We start from the raw sequence: 13537 nt of genomic DNA, 5'->3' as shown, positions 1-13537 counted from the left end.
AGTGAGAACATGTGGTATTTGGATTTCTGTTCCTAGGTTAGTTTGCTAAGGGTGATGGCAGCCAGCTCCATCCATGTTCCTGCAAAGAACATGATCTCGCTCTTTTGTATGGCTGTGTAGTAACGAACGCTGATTTTAATAGACATGAATCTCATTCTGTCTTGTATTATGCAGCTGTGTCAACAGAAGACCTTTACAGAGGTCTACCCTATGGGCCATGATTTCAATATAATTCATTCTGATTTCCTGATATACCGTGACCTTGGACAATGTCATACCAAAGCTTCTAACTAATCCTGTAAACTCTTTAGATTTTCCCACAGTGTTCTCTCTTCGTTAAGCATCAGACATTTTTTTTCCCCAAGTAAATAATAAAATGTTTTTATAGTGCATCCATGGTTGTGGTACATGCTGTAGAACATTTAAAAAGGGCACAATTTTTAAACTTAAGGAGCTTCTATTTCAAATGCCACAGCAAAACAACATGCAATAAATGGCTAAAGAACAATGTAAAAGAGAAAGTGCTATACTCCTCTGGGCGGATGGTGATTAGTGTGGGCTGGCATGGCCTTCGTGGAAAGGCAGGATGGAAGTGGTGTCTTTAAGGAGAGTAGGACTGGACCAGCCAAGAGCAAGGGACAAGGTGCTTTGAATTGGAAAGACAGAATGTAAAGGCATAGAGGTGAGTTGAACTAGATCACATAGGAAGTTCGGTAAAGAATCTCTGCAAGAGGGTGTTTGTATTAAGGAAATATGGTAAACAAGTTTGATAGCACACAAAATCACAGAGTAAAAGCAACCTTCAAACCCACCTATAACATCTCTTATTTTACAGTTTGGAAGACTAAGGCTGACAGGCAAATGATTTCCTGAGTTTTCTCAGCAGGAAGAACTGGGTTAAACATTCAGGTTTTTGTTTGTTTGTTTGTTTATTTTAATTGCAAGTGTTATGGGACCAGCGGTGCTTATGCACAGAGAAAAGGCTTTGTGAGGACACAGTGAGAAGACGGCTGTCTGCAAACCAAGGAAAGAAGTCTCCGGAGAAACCTGACCTGCTGACACCTTGATCTGAGATTTCCAGCCTCCAGAACTGTAAGAAAGTAAATGTTGATTGTTTAAAAAAAGGTGGGTGGATCATCTGAGGTCAGGAGTTTGAAACCAGCCTGACCAACATAGTAAAACCTTGTCTCTACTAAAAACACACACACACACAAAATTAGCCATGCATAGTGGTGGGCACCTGCAATCCCAGCTACTCGGGAGGCTGAGGCAGGACAATCGCTTGAACCCAGGAGGCAGAGGTGGGAGTGAGCTGAGATCCCACCATTGCATTCCAGCCTGGGCAACAGAGCAAGACTTGGTCTCAAAATAAATAAATAAATTAATTAATTAATTAATTTAATTTAATTAAATAAGGAAGGGGGGTTATTGACTGAATGTTTGTGTCCCTTCAAAATCCCAAAATTTATTTGTTGAAGCTTCAACGTCTAATACAATGGTATTTGGAGGTGGGGTTTGGGGAGGAAATTACAGTTAGATGGCGTCATGAGGGTGAAGCACAAGTCAACTAGGATTCGTGCCCTTATAAGAAGGGTCACCAGAGAGCTTGCTCCTCCCGCTGTCCCCACCAGCCCCACATGCACAGAGAAGAAGTCACATGAGCGCACAGAGAGATGGTGGCTGCCTACAAGTCGAAAGAAGAGGCCCCAGAATGAAAACCATTTGGCCAGCACCTTGATCTTGGACTTTCTTTCCAGCCTCAAGAATTGTGAGAGATAAATTTCTGTTGTTTAAGACACCTAATCTACGGTATTTTGTTATGATAGCCTAAGCAGGCTAAGAAAGCAAGAGTTCATTGCCAAACCAGAGGCTTTCCTATATTCATTGCTGTCTCTTACAGGACTGTTTGTAGGGAGACATAAGAGCACAGAAGTTAAGCTTACTGGCTGTGTGATAGCCCCACCTGCAAAACTGGTTTTGATCATTACAGTCATGTGACTCTGGACATATTGTTTTTTTTTCCAAAACCTCTCAGAGTCTCTGTTTCCTCATTTGTGTAGAGGGGTTACTAATGGAATCCATTTAGAATGCTTTGCATGTATATATTAAATAATACATGCAAAGTGCTTATCATAACACAGAGAACATATTAAGTATCTGATATGTTATCTATTGTTTTGTTCATTTTCATTCATTTCTTTCAGGAGAGACTGACATATTTGTTAAGATTATTTGAGATATATAAAGGTAGATTAGATAGGGGGCTTACTGCTTAATAGGAGAGATAAGATTTACAGACAAAAATTTATAATAAAAGATAAAGGGTAGTCAGGGTTTTCAGTCAGGCATAGATGAAGTACTATGGTCATTAAGAAAAAAGATAAATTTCTTTTATGTGTATAATTGGAAATGGCTTTGAGGAAATGATGGATTATTTCAAAAATAAACATGCCAGAAAAAAAGCAACCAAATACTTGCTATCCTTCAGTCACTCTGGGAGGCTGTATATTTATGAAGTGATTCTTCAGTTAATAGTCAAATTACATTTGGGAGTGGGGCTTTGGGGAGGAAATTACAGTTAGATGATGTCATGAGGGTGAAGCCCAAGTCAGCTAGGATTAGTGCCCTTGTAAGAAAAGTCAGCTGGGCATGGTGGCTCATGCCTGTAATCCTAACATTTTGGGAGGCCAAGGTGGGTGCATCCCCTGAGGTTGGGGGCTCAAGACCAGCCTGGCCAACACGGAGAAACCCCATCTCTACTAAAAATACAAAAAATCAGCCGGGCATAGTAGCAGTTGCCTGTAATTCCAGCTGCTCGGGAGACTGAAGCAGGAGAATTGCTTGAATCCAGGTGGTGGAGGTTGGATCGCACCACTGCACTTCAGCCTGGGCAACAGGGCAAGACTCTGTCTCAAAAAAAAAAAAAAAAAGAAGAGTCACCAGAGAGCTTGCTCCTCCCTGCTGTTGGTAACTGCCCCCACAGTCATTGACACAGTCACTCAGGAGATCACTTTCCCAATTGCATTTTAGAAGGGTGTGGCAGATTTATGATGCAGAAGGGAGGAGAGAAGGCAGGAGGTGAAGGAGACGGCACATGCAGAGGTACAGAGTGGTGACTGAAACCACATGCCATGTTAGGAGACTTCCAAACAAGTCTAGAGGGTTGGCACTTAGAGATGAAGAAGACATCTTCTGGTGAGTTTGAGCGGTCCTTCCTGACCTACCTAGCAGATACACGAAGAGCTGATGCCAGTGGATTATTTAGGGTATTGCTCAGGGAAAAATTGCAAAGGGGCATAGAGAAAGATTGAAAGGACCCAGGAATGAGCATGGGTAGGTCCGTGAGAGCTCATGTCACTCAGAGATCTCTGCTTGAATTTTACCTTAAAGGCAGTGGGGACTGGGAACTGGGTTTTCACGTGGGTGATGAGACATGCTGAACAGAAGTGCTGCTAGACATTCTTGCGTTTTATTCTTTTTTTAAAAGGAAATGTTTTAATCATTTCAAAATTAAATATGATCTTTGCTGTAGTGTTTTTTAATTAAAACTATCAGATTAAGGAAGTTTCTTTCTTTCTACTCTGGGTTTAGTGATTGTTTTTTTATTCATGAATGGCTATGACATTTAATTTTTGGCTTCAATTGAGTTACACCATTTTTCTTTTTTAATATATTAATGTAAGAATTTATATAGATATATTTTCTAATGTCAAATCAACATCATGACTAACTTGGTCAAGATGCATTTCTTTTAAACATTGCTGGATCAGGTTTGCTAGTGTTTTGTTTAGGACATTTGAACCTGTATTCTTGAGAGAAATTGGCATCTCATTTTCTCTACTTTGGACTGTCCTTAACTGGTTTACATTATGAGAGTAATAGCGTCATAAAATAAGTTTGGGAGGATTACATACTTTCCTCTGAAAGAATTTTATAGGATTGGAATATATTCCTTAAAGATGGCATTTTACCACACTGGTTAGATACTGTGATGTTTTCTTGGTGGAAATTTTTAAAATTCAGGGTTCAATATATGTAGTGATTATAGAATTATTATTCTTTCTTGAGTCAATTTTGGTTAGATTTTTAATTTTTTTTTTTTTTTTTTTGAGACAGGGTCTTGCTCTGTCACTTAGGCTTGTATGCAGTGACACAATCATGGCTCACTGCAGCCTTGACCTCGCAGGTTCAAGCAATCCTCCCACCTCAGCCTCCAGTGTAGCTGAGACTACAGGCACTACCACATGTGGCTAATTTTTTAAATTATTTGTAGAGATGAGGTCTCCCTGTGTTGCCCAGGCCAGTCTTGAACTCCTGGTCTCAAGCAAGCCTCCCACCTCAGCTTTCCAAAGGGCTGGAATTACAGGTATGAACCATGATGCTGAGCCTAGATTTTTTCCTATGGATGTGTGCATTTTATTTATGTTCAAAATAATTTACTTAAATTATTATTTATAATATGCTTACTTTTCTTTTAAATTTCTGATGTTTCTTCTAAATTTTTATAATTTCATCCTCCTTTGCATTTCAAAAATTCTTAATTTGTGCTTTATTTTCTTGTTTTCTTAATCAATTTATCCAGGGTCTTTTTGTGTGTGTACATGTGTTTATTTTTCAAATTTTGAAGACCTAACTTTTGTCTTTGTTTATATACCTTATTGTATCTGTTTTCTAATTCATTTATTTCTGTCCTCCTCTTTATTACTTATTTTCTTTTGATTTTAGTTGAGTTTATTCTGGGTTTTCTTATGCCCAAAAGATGCAATCATATGTTGAGAGAAATGGCAATCCAACTTACTAAATTTTCAGTGGGATGAGTGACATGCTCCCCTTACCATCACCCACCAAAAAATGCTGAGAACTATTCCAGAGAAGTACATTTAGTGTATGTTTTTAGGATTTAGATTGACTGGAATTCAGATCTGTGAAGTTTGGGGTACATTAAATAGTTTTGTTTCTCCATTTGTAAAATAACAGTCAAAACAATTACACCTCACAGGGTCTTGTGGCATTTACAAGAAATAATCCATCTGCCATGCTTAACACATAGTAGCCCTCACAATAGGACCTCGGTATACAGTGACGATTTTTACTGGCATATGGATAAGATAATAAGGAATTACACGATGACAGCCAACTGAGAGTAACAGGCAATAAGTGCTATAGTGTTGAAAAGTGGAACACAACTGTTGGCTGGAATAGCCAAAGAAGTCTTCTGGAAGAATCTAAAATAAACTTAATGTTGGTAAAAGGGAGAAGCACTGGGACAGGCAGACAAATGGGCATAGCATAAGACATAAGAAAAAAGAACAAATCACCTTGAGATGGGATCATCCTTTCAAATACCATCCTTTGCATTACTTACATTATAAGTACATTTTGTAATTTACTAATACACTGTCATTCTCAAGTTTTTAATCTATGTTATCTTTGTCTCCCCTACAAATCCATTTTTTAAAATAAAAGAAGACAGAACCCTCATCTTTTATTTCTTCTGTGGTCCTCCACAGCATTTAGTATTCTACTCTATATACAATGAGCACTTAATCAATGCATATTGCATGAATAAGTCCTCACTTCTGGGAGTGTGACCTCTGTCTTACTTTCAGCACTTATTCTTCTCATAGTGAGGGTGACTGTAGAATACCTAGAGACTATCAGGTGAAAAAACTACAAGAAAATTGTGGGGGGGGATAATTTGGAATCAGTCCACAGGTGGAAATAATAAAACGTTCTGAAGTTAATGGGTAATCCCTCAGAAATGTTTTTGATAAGACACCTCTTCAAAGCAAAAGAGAGAGCCCTCTTTTCTCATAGATGGTGGAAAAGTACATCAGTCAAGCTATTCTAGACACTAAAGGGGCCTCTGGCCAGGATTCGTGTTTTCTTTCCCAGCATGGAGTCAGATGGATAAACCTTACTTAAACTATGAGAAAGAACAACTTAGTAAGGAATTGGGAATGTCATTTATTATTTAGGAAATATCTGTTACAAAAACCCAAATTACATATTGTGCTAGTCTGATCTCATGCTGCTGTAAGGACATGCCTGAGACTGACTGGGTAATTTACAAAGGAAAGAGGTTTAACTGACTCACCTTTCTGCAGGGTTGGGGAGGCCTCAGGAAACTTACTATCATGGCAAACAGGGAAGCAAACCCATCCTTCTTCACATGGCAGTAGGAAGGAGAAGAATGAGTGTCTAGCGAAGGGGGAAGCTCCCATAAAACCATCAGATCTCGTAAGAACTAACTCACTATCATGAAAACAGAATGGGTGAAACTGCCCCAATGATTCAATTATCTCCACCTGGTTTCTCCCATGACATGCGGGATTACACAAACTACAATTCAAGATAAATTTGGGTAGGGACACAGCCAAGCCATATCACATATATAACTTAAATTGGATCAATATTTAATGGATACCTAGTTGCCAGCTACCTTGTTGGTTCTTGAAGAGACAATGATGAGTAAGAATAGTTTCTATCCTTAAAGATCTTACACCAAAGAGAGAAGGAAACACACAAGTATGCATACCAGGATATAAAGTCAGGCTATGCCAAACGCAAACATAGATAAACAGAGTACTATAAAAGTAGTGGATAGCGGAAATTAATTTTGAGTTGGAGTCAAGGAAGGTACCCCAGAAGAGGTAATACTGGAGATAATCCATGAAGTACCAGTGGAATTTAAACATACTTGAGGCTAGGGAATTTTAAATACCTGGAAAGTGGAATGCTTCTGGAACGGAACACAGGCTGACAGAATTGCAATTTAGGGTGGATGGGAGACTGGTAGAGTCAACTGTTAGCTATATAATTCTGAATAAGATTTGGGAGGTCAAGTATCAGGAGGGCTGATTGTTCTAAGGCACCAGACTCAAGCTTAAGATTTGGGAGGTCATGAGAAGCACAGAGGAGGTTAGATATGAGAATCACTATAAGGCCATATATGGCAAAAGTTGACAACCAGTTGAATGCTACAGGTGGAAGCAATGAAAGAATCAATGATGAATGAGCTTTTAGCTGAGGAAAAGCAGTAAAATAGTGATGTCTACACCTGTAATAAGAAATCAGACACAAGAAAAAATTTAGACATAGGGTCGACATATTGAAGATGAGATGTGAGTTAAATGTGGCTATAGAGACTGCATTGGGAAATACGGGTTGTGAATATATGTGATACTGGAAAGGAAAAAGGCTTATTAGACTAGTACAAAGAAAGTTAGGATGGGTGAAAATTAGGTTACATTTTACATGGAAGGAAAGGAAATTGATAGAATTTGACACAAAGAGCCTTAACTACAAGCTATACCTCAATGACTTCCAAATCTATGTCTTTAAACAGACCCTTTTCTTAGAATCATAGGCTGTATATTTATGTAAATTATCATCATCATTACTTGGTTATAGGGTAAGAATTTCAAACTTACATTTTCAAAACAGATTCTTGATTGACATTAGATTATTGTGAGTGTATAAAAATGCAACTGATTTCTGTGTGCTGACTTCTTATCCTGCTACTTTACTGAATTTATTAGTTCTAGCAATTTTTAGTGGTGCCTTTAGGGTTTTCTACTTATCAGATCATATCACCAGTGAACAGAAATAATTTTACTCTTTCTTTCCAATTTGGATGACTTTTTCTTCCCTGCTTAATAGTCTGGCTAGAACTTTCAGTACTATGTTGAACAGAAGTGGCACAATCTTGGCTCACTGCAACCTCTGCCTCCTGGCTTAAAGCAATTCTCCTGCCTCAGCCTCCCAAGTAGCTGGGACTACAGGTGCATGCCACCACGCTCAGCTAATTTTTGTATTTTCAGTAGAGATGGATTTTCACCATGTTGGCCAGGGTGGTCTCAATCTCTTGACCTCATGATCCACCCGCCTCAGCCTCCCAAAGTGCTGGGATTACAGGCGTGAGCCACAGCACCCAGACAAATCTTTTTTTTCCCCCATTGAGACTTAGCTTCTCAGGAATGGGTGACTAAACTAGTCAGATAATAACGAAGCTGTTGGGACATAAGGATGATGTTATGGTAAGGTGTCTGAGGATACTGAGGAGTTGTTTAGGTTGGTCAGGAAGGTGAGAGAAGATAGGAAGCTACAAAGGTCTGGAGGTTTGAAGGGGCACATGCAGGGTGCGAGTGAAAATGAAATGCAGGTGGAAGATACTGGTCGTAAACCAAAGATAAATTTCTAAGCCCCCCAACCAACTGAATGGACCCCTCTTTTTGCAAAAGCTTCCCCAAAGAAGCCTGAAAAATTAGTTCAGGCCATGATAGGAATTAGGGGTCAAATATACAGCATTATAGCCTCTTCCTTTTGGAGTTTAGACACAACTGACCAGCATTAACGTTAAAACAGATATCTTAAAATGAACAAAACAGACTCTTTGTAGCAATAAGACACTGAGTTCCAACCTGACTCTGGTTTAGGATCACGTGACAGATGGTAGGCCCTGAAGAAAATAAAAGTATTTTACCCCAAAACATATTTCTTTGACATATTCTGAAATGACCCTGCAAATTATCTCTTGTGGGGGAAATTTGCATTCTGTAAGAATCTCCTTCCTTTACCAGTCTTTCCCAGAGAGTCTGACACATTTAAGGTCTGATAAGAGACATTCACTATCTCTTCTCTCTGAAACTTGCTACCTGGAGGCTTCATCTACATGACAAGAACCCTGGCTTCCACAACCGCCTTGTCTAAACACAATCATTTTTCTATACTGAATTCAATTCTTCAAGCAGAGCTTAACTCTTTCAACCAATTGCCAATCAGGAAATCTTCTAATCCATCTATGACCTGGAAGCCCCCTGTCCGCCCCATCCCCCCACCTACTTTTAGATATCCAACTTTCCTGGGCCAAACCAATATATACCTTAAATATATTAATTTATGTGTTTGTCTGTAACTTCTGTCTCCCTAAAATGTATAAAACCAAGCTGTAACCCAACCACCTTGGGCACATGTGCTCAGGACCTCCTAAGAGTGTGTCACTGACCTTGCCAAGTGAACCCTAACCTTGGCAAAATAAACCTCTAAATTGATTGAGACATGTCTCAGATACATTTTGGGTTATATGACTAAATTTTTTAATTTATCTGGTTTATGTCCAAAGATCTGAAAAGATCTTAGTGATGGCTTGGCCTGAGCTCCTCATTCTGTCACTGAAAAAGTTACAGCCTGAAGAGGTGACCTGACTCTCCAGCATCCCACAGTTAAAATGAGGGCCACCTGAATACAGCCCAAGTCCCCAGTCACAGATGAAAAGCAAGTCTTCCACTGGGCTCTTCTCTCACCCAACTTTCTTCAAAATGAGTCCCAGCTACTGTCACTCCTGCTCCTCCAGATTTGTTTGTTTGTTTGTTTGTTTTAAACCAACCTCAAAATTCTCAGTGACAAGAGAAGAAAAATGTCTAAACTAGAGCCCTGCACTGTTTGCTCTGCAGTTCAGTAAGTTTTGGCTTCAGATCATTTGGAAGTTTGTTTCTGAGACAAAATACAATGTAACTGCCTCCAGGCTCTTAGCTTGCCAGCAGGAAGACAGTCTCTAGCTGACAGGACCCTGTATCCCCTGCTGTTTGGATTGCTAACCAGGTTGTCTGACAGCAGGGTACCTTCCAGTTTCATCAGGGACAGTGGGCTCTAGATCAACATTCATCATTCACCAGGCTTTCCACTCAGACTGGGAAAAATCTCATGGCCATGTTGGCTGTTGGTTCAGCTGGGACCAGGAGAGAGGCAGAGATGACTCACCTGGGCGAAGGCTGCACAGGAGTCCTCTGGATTCAGTGTGGTTTCTGGAAAGAGGTCTGTATGGTGAGCTGGGAGACCTGCATTCTAGTCCTCCTCCACTGTCTACTCAGCACATGTGAATAAAGTCACGTCACCTCGCTAAGCCTTGGTTTAGTCATCTACAGAGTAAAGGGTCAGAAGAAATAATTTTGTAGGGTTTACTCCTGTTCAAAAATCTGGAATCTCATGGAAAAAGACTGGCATTTTTTATGTGAGGAGCTGTGTGATGAAACATGAGTGAAATGCAGTGTCCTAGGAAATTCCTGTTAACTGCTGGTTATCAACCATACTGATCATCATTATGCAAAGTGTGTTCAGAAAGAACTCATGCTAGCCAATGCCAGAATTCCAGCTTTTGCAGAGGATCCAAGCACCATGCCCAGGAATAGGTTGGGTCTCTTCATGTAAAGCAGAGAGAGGCAGGGAGGCCTGAGGCAGGATAGTCAGTAAGCAAGCTAGAGAGACCTTGATTCTGGGGAAGAAGCATCTGCTGATTGCTCTGGATTTTACTGGTGATGAATTGCTTTGGGTCCACAGATGTTAATTGTAGCCAGAAAAAGACCAGAAAGCTGCAATAGCATGATATATTAGGAAAAACACATGATTGGGAATGGAGCAGAACTGGAGTCAAATCCTGTTCTGGAACTAAGTATTCATCCTTTCTGAATCTAAATTCTGTCATTATAACTCAGGGATAATTATATTTTTGCATGGGTTTTATGAGGATTAGAGACAAAGTACGCAAAACGTTTGTCACATGGTAAACATTTGCTAAATGTTATGCAATTTTATCAACGAGGTGTGGGAAAGGGACAAAAATTTAAGCCCAAAGAGTAGCACAGGTACAATGCACAGGTACAATGTGATTTTGCCAGACTCAGACCTTCTAAGGTTACGTCTAGATCCGTGTGTGGTTTTGTAATGAGGTCCTTGACACAGCCATATGAGAGGGGTAATTTCTTAGGAAGCCTGGGTGGCAGCCATAGGAAGATGCAGTTATGTCTCTGAGCTTCCATTTGGGACTAAAGAAAATTCGGACTCCAAAATTTCTACAGAAGAGCCCTAAGGATGGCAATTTAGTAAGAAATGGGATCTAAGAAATTGCCATTAAGTGTGCACATAAATTTGTGAATTATTAGAAAGTATTAATTGTCCATATGAAGGAATAGAAGACACAGATTGAATAAGGGTGGGGAGGCAAGGCTCTCTCCTCACTGTGAACCACAAATAAAATTCTAAGACCCCCCAACCATCTGAAAGAGCTTCTTCCTAAGCCAAGGCTCTTTTAAAATTTAACCTGAAAGACTGTTTCAGGTCATCATGGGAAGTGGGGTTGGATATGATGCCTCATTATACCTCTCCAGGATTAACATCAACACAGGCTTTAAGTCTGATAGAAACATTTTACAACCTCTTCTCCCTGAAGCCCTACTACCTGAAGGCTTCCTCTGCAAATAAGAACTTGAGTCTCCACAATCCTTTATCTTACCCCAGAATTTCCTTCATTTTTGTTTTTGTTTTTATGAGGAGTTTCGCTCTTCTCCCCCAGGCTGGAATGCAATGGCATGATCTCCGCTCAGGGCAACCTCCACCTCCTGGGTTCAAGCAATTCTCCTGCCTCAGCCTCCCAAGAGGCTGGGATTACAGGTGCCCACCACCATGCCTGGCTAATTTTTATATGTTTAGTAGAGATGGGTTTTCGCCACGCTGGCTAGGGTAGTCTCGAACTTTAATCATGAAAAAGAAACGCTATAGGCCAAATTCTAATAAGGGTAAATGCATGCATATCTATAAAGCTTGATTTTTGGCTTCAGTCTCCCTCTACCCCATACATATGCACACACACAATATACACACACACACAATACACACACCCTCATTAGAAACAGGACTAAAAACTAGAAGGCAATGAAGTTGCCATTGGTTCTCCACTTATATATCATTTATTTAATAAGCATAAATATAGAAGAAATAAACGTAACTTCAAGCAAAGATGGGCTGAGAATAGATAGAAGCAAGCCTCCCTAAGTACAGTTAACTGCAGTGACAAAAAGAATTATGTTAAATGTAATACCTAGATTAAATTAATTAAATATTTACTAAGTGTTTTTATGGAGATTCAGAGTTAAAAGTTAGTGTTCTTAATCTCAATGAGCTCTAGTCCAATATGCAGCTTAACTGTATGCATTCATCGTGGTTTTATGCCAATAACCTACTGCGGAGAATTGAAGGAGCAAAGGATGTGGTTAGATTATTCTATCTACTTAATAGATAAGTGTCCTTGAGCCAGTGAGACGAAGCTTCAAACCTTGGTGTCTTCATCTATAATAGAAAGGTAATAATACCTACTCACTAGATTGTAGTGAGGATCAAATGAGTTAAGGTAAGTAAAAGAGCTCTATAAACTTTAAGAAGCCCATACAAATGCTAATTGTTGCTATTTTCTTCCCCCTTAAGGGTACACTTGGCTCTCCTGATGAAGCTTTTAAGAGAAAGGCAAAGTTGACCCTGGGCCTTCAAAAAACTGTTCTTTCAGGTATAAACTACAAATCATGATTTTGAACTTCAAAAGAAAAGAAGGGATAACTTTCAAAAATACCCACTTTTGAAACACTCTGTCTATTCTCCTTCATTCATTCATCTCCCATTGTCATTCCATCCATTTCCCAAACTTTAGTCCCTTCTTAACTCTTCCTGGTGATAATTTTCTTTCTGCTTTCATTTTCCTTCCCTCTCAAGGCAAAATCTCAGAGAGGAGAATTGGCTGCTAGGGATCCTCTGCAGAGACCTTGAAGAACATGGTGATTATGAAACTTCAACAAGAAAAGTTTTAAGCTGATCTTTAAAAAAAATACTGTCAGGAATTTTGTAGAAGTGACTTTAATATAATAACCGCTTCTTTGACTTATGTTTTGTCTGGCGGCGAAAAGAAAAATATTTATGAAAGCATGCCTGTGTCCTAAAATTGGGGACACAAATTTAAATGATTGAAGACACTTGAGGACTGGAGGCAAGGATGGTGAAACCAGGCCCTGTACCAAGCAGGAGAGCATGAACCTGCTCAAGAGAGCTACTGCTTCTCATTTCCAGTCAACTCATCTGAAATGGAATTGAGACCCCATTTCAGCCACAGCGATTGATCTGGATTTTTTGTAAAATTTCCTCATTTTTACATATTGCCAATTAATTAATTAGTTAAGAAGAAATGTAAATGTTCAACCATGCTGTGTACTCAGGAAATACCTTCATAAGACATCATGGACCTACATTTTGGGCCAAAGGAGCTAGAGAAAAAGGATAGAAATTCATCAGATCCAGCATCACTACTGAATATTTAAATAATCCAGGCCGGGCACGGTGGCTCACCCCTGTAATGCCAGCACTTGGGGAGGCCAAGGGGGGCAGATCATGAGGTCAGGAGATCGAGACCATCCTGGCTAACATGGTGAAACCCTGTCTCTACTAAAAATACAAAAAATTAGTCGGGAGTGGTGACGGGTGCCTGTAGTCCCAGCTACTAGTGAGGCTGAGGCAGGAGAATGGTGTGAACCCGGGAGGCAGAGCATGCAATGAGCCGAGATCACGCCACTGCACTCCAGCCTGGGCAACAGAGCAAGACACCATCTCAAAAAAAAGATAAAATTTAAAAATAAATAAATAAATAATCCAGAGTTTATATCCTACTAAAGATAGACAAACAGGAACAACTTTGGATTCCCAGGGTTACATGAGCATT

General features: G+C 39.8%; 1 long non-coding RNA gene across 1 annotated transcript; it reads left to right on the top strand.

Moving 5' to 3' along the window:
* The first annotated feature begins 12256 nt into the window (after positions 1-12256).
* Positions 12257-13020, top strand: LOC112630616. Its single transcript, XR_003120901.1, has 2 exons — positions 12257-12337; positions 12541-13020. It is a non-coding gene; the product is annotated as an uncharacterized LOC112630616 (long non-coding RNA).
* The last annotated feature ends 517 nt before the right edge of the window (positions 13021-13537 follow it).

The sequence above is a fragment of the Theropithecus gelada genome, chromosome 8, assembly GCF_003255815.1.
Source record: "Theropithecus gelada isolate Dixy chromosome 8, Tgel_1.0, whole genome shotgun sequence".
Lineage (NCBI taxonomy): Eukaryota > Metazoa > Chordata > Mammalia > Primates > Cercopithecidae > Theropithecus > Theropithecus gelada.
Note: the sequence above shows the minus strand (reverse complement) of the source record. Positions and strands in the feature narration are given on the sequence as shown.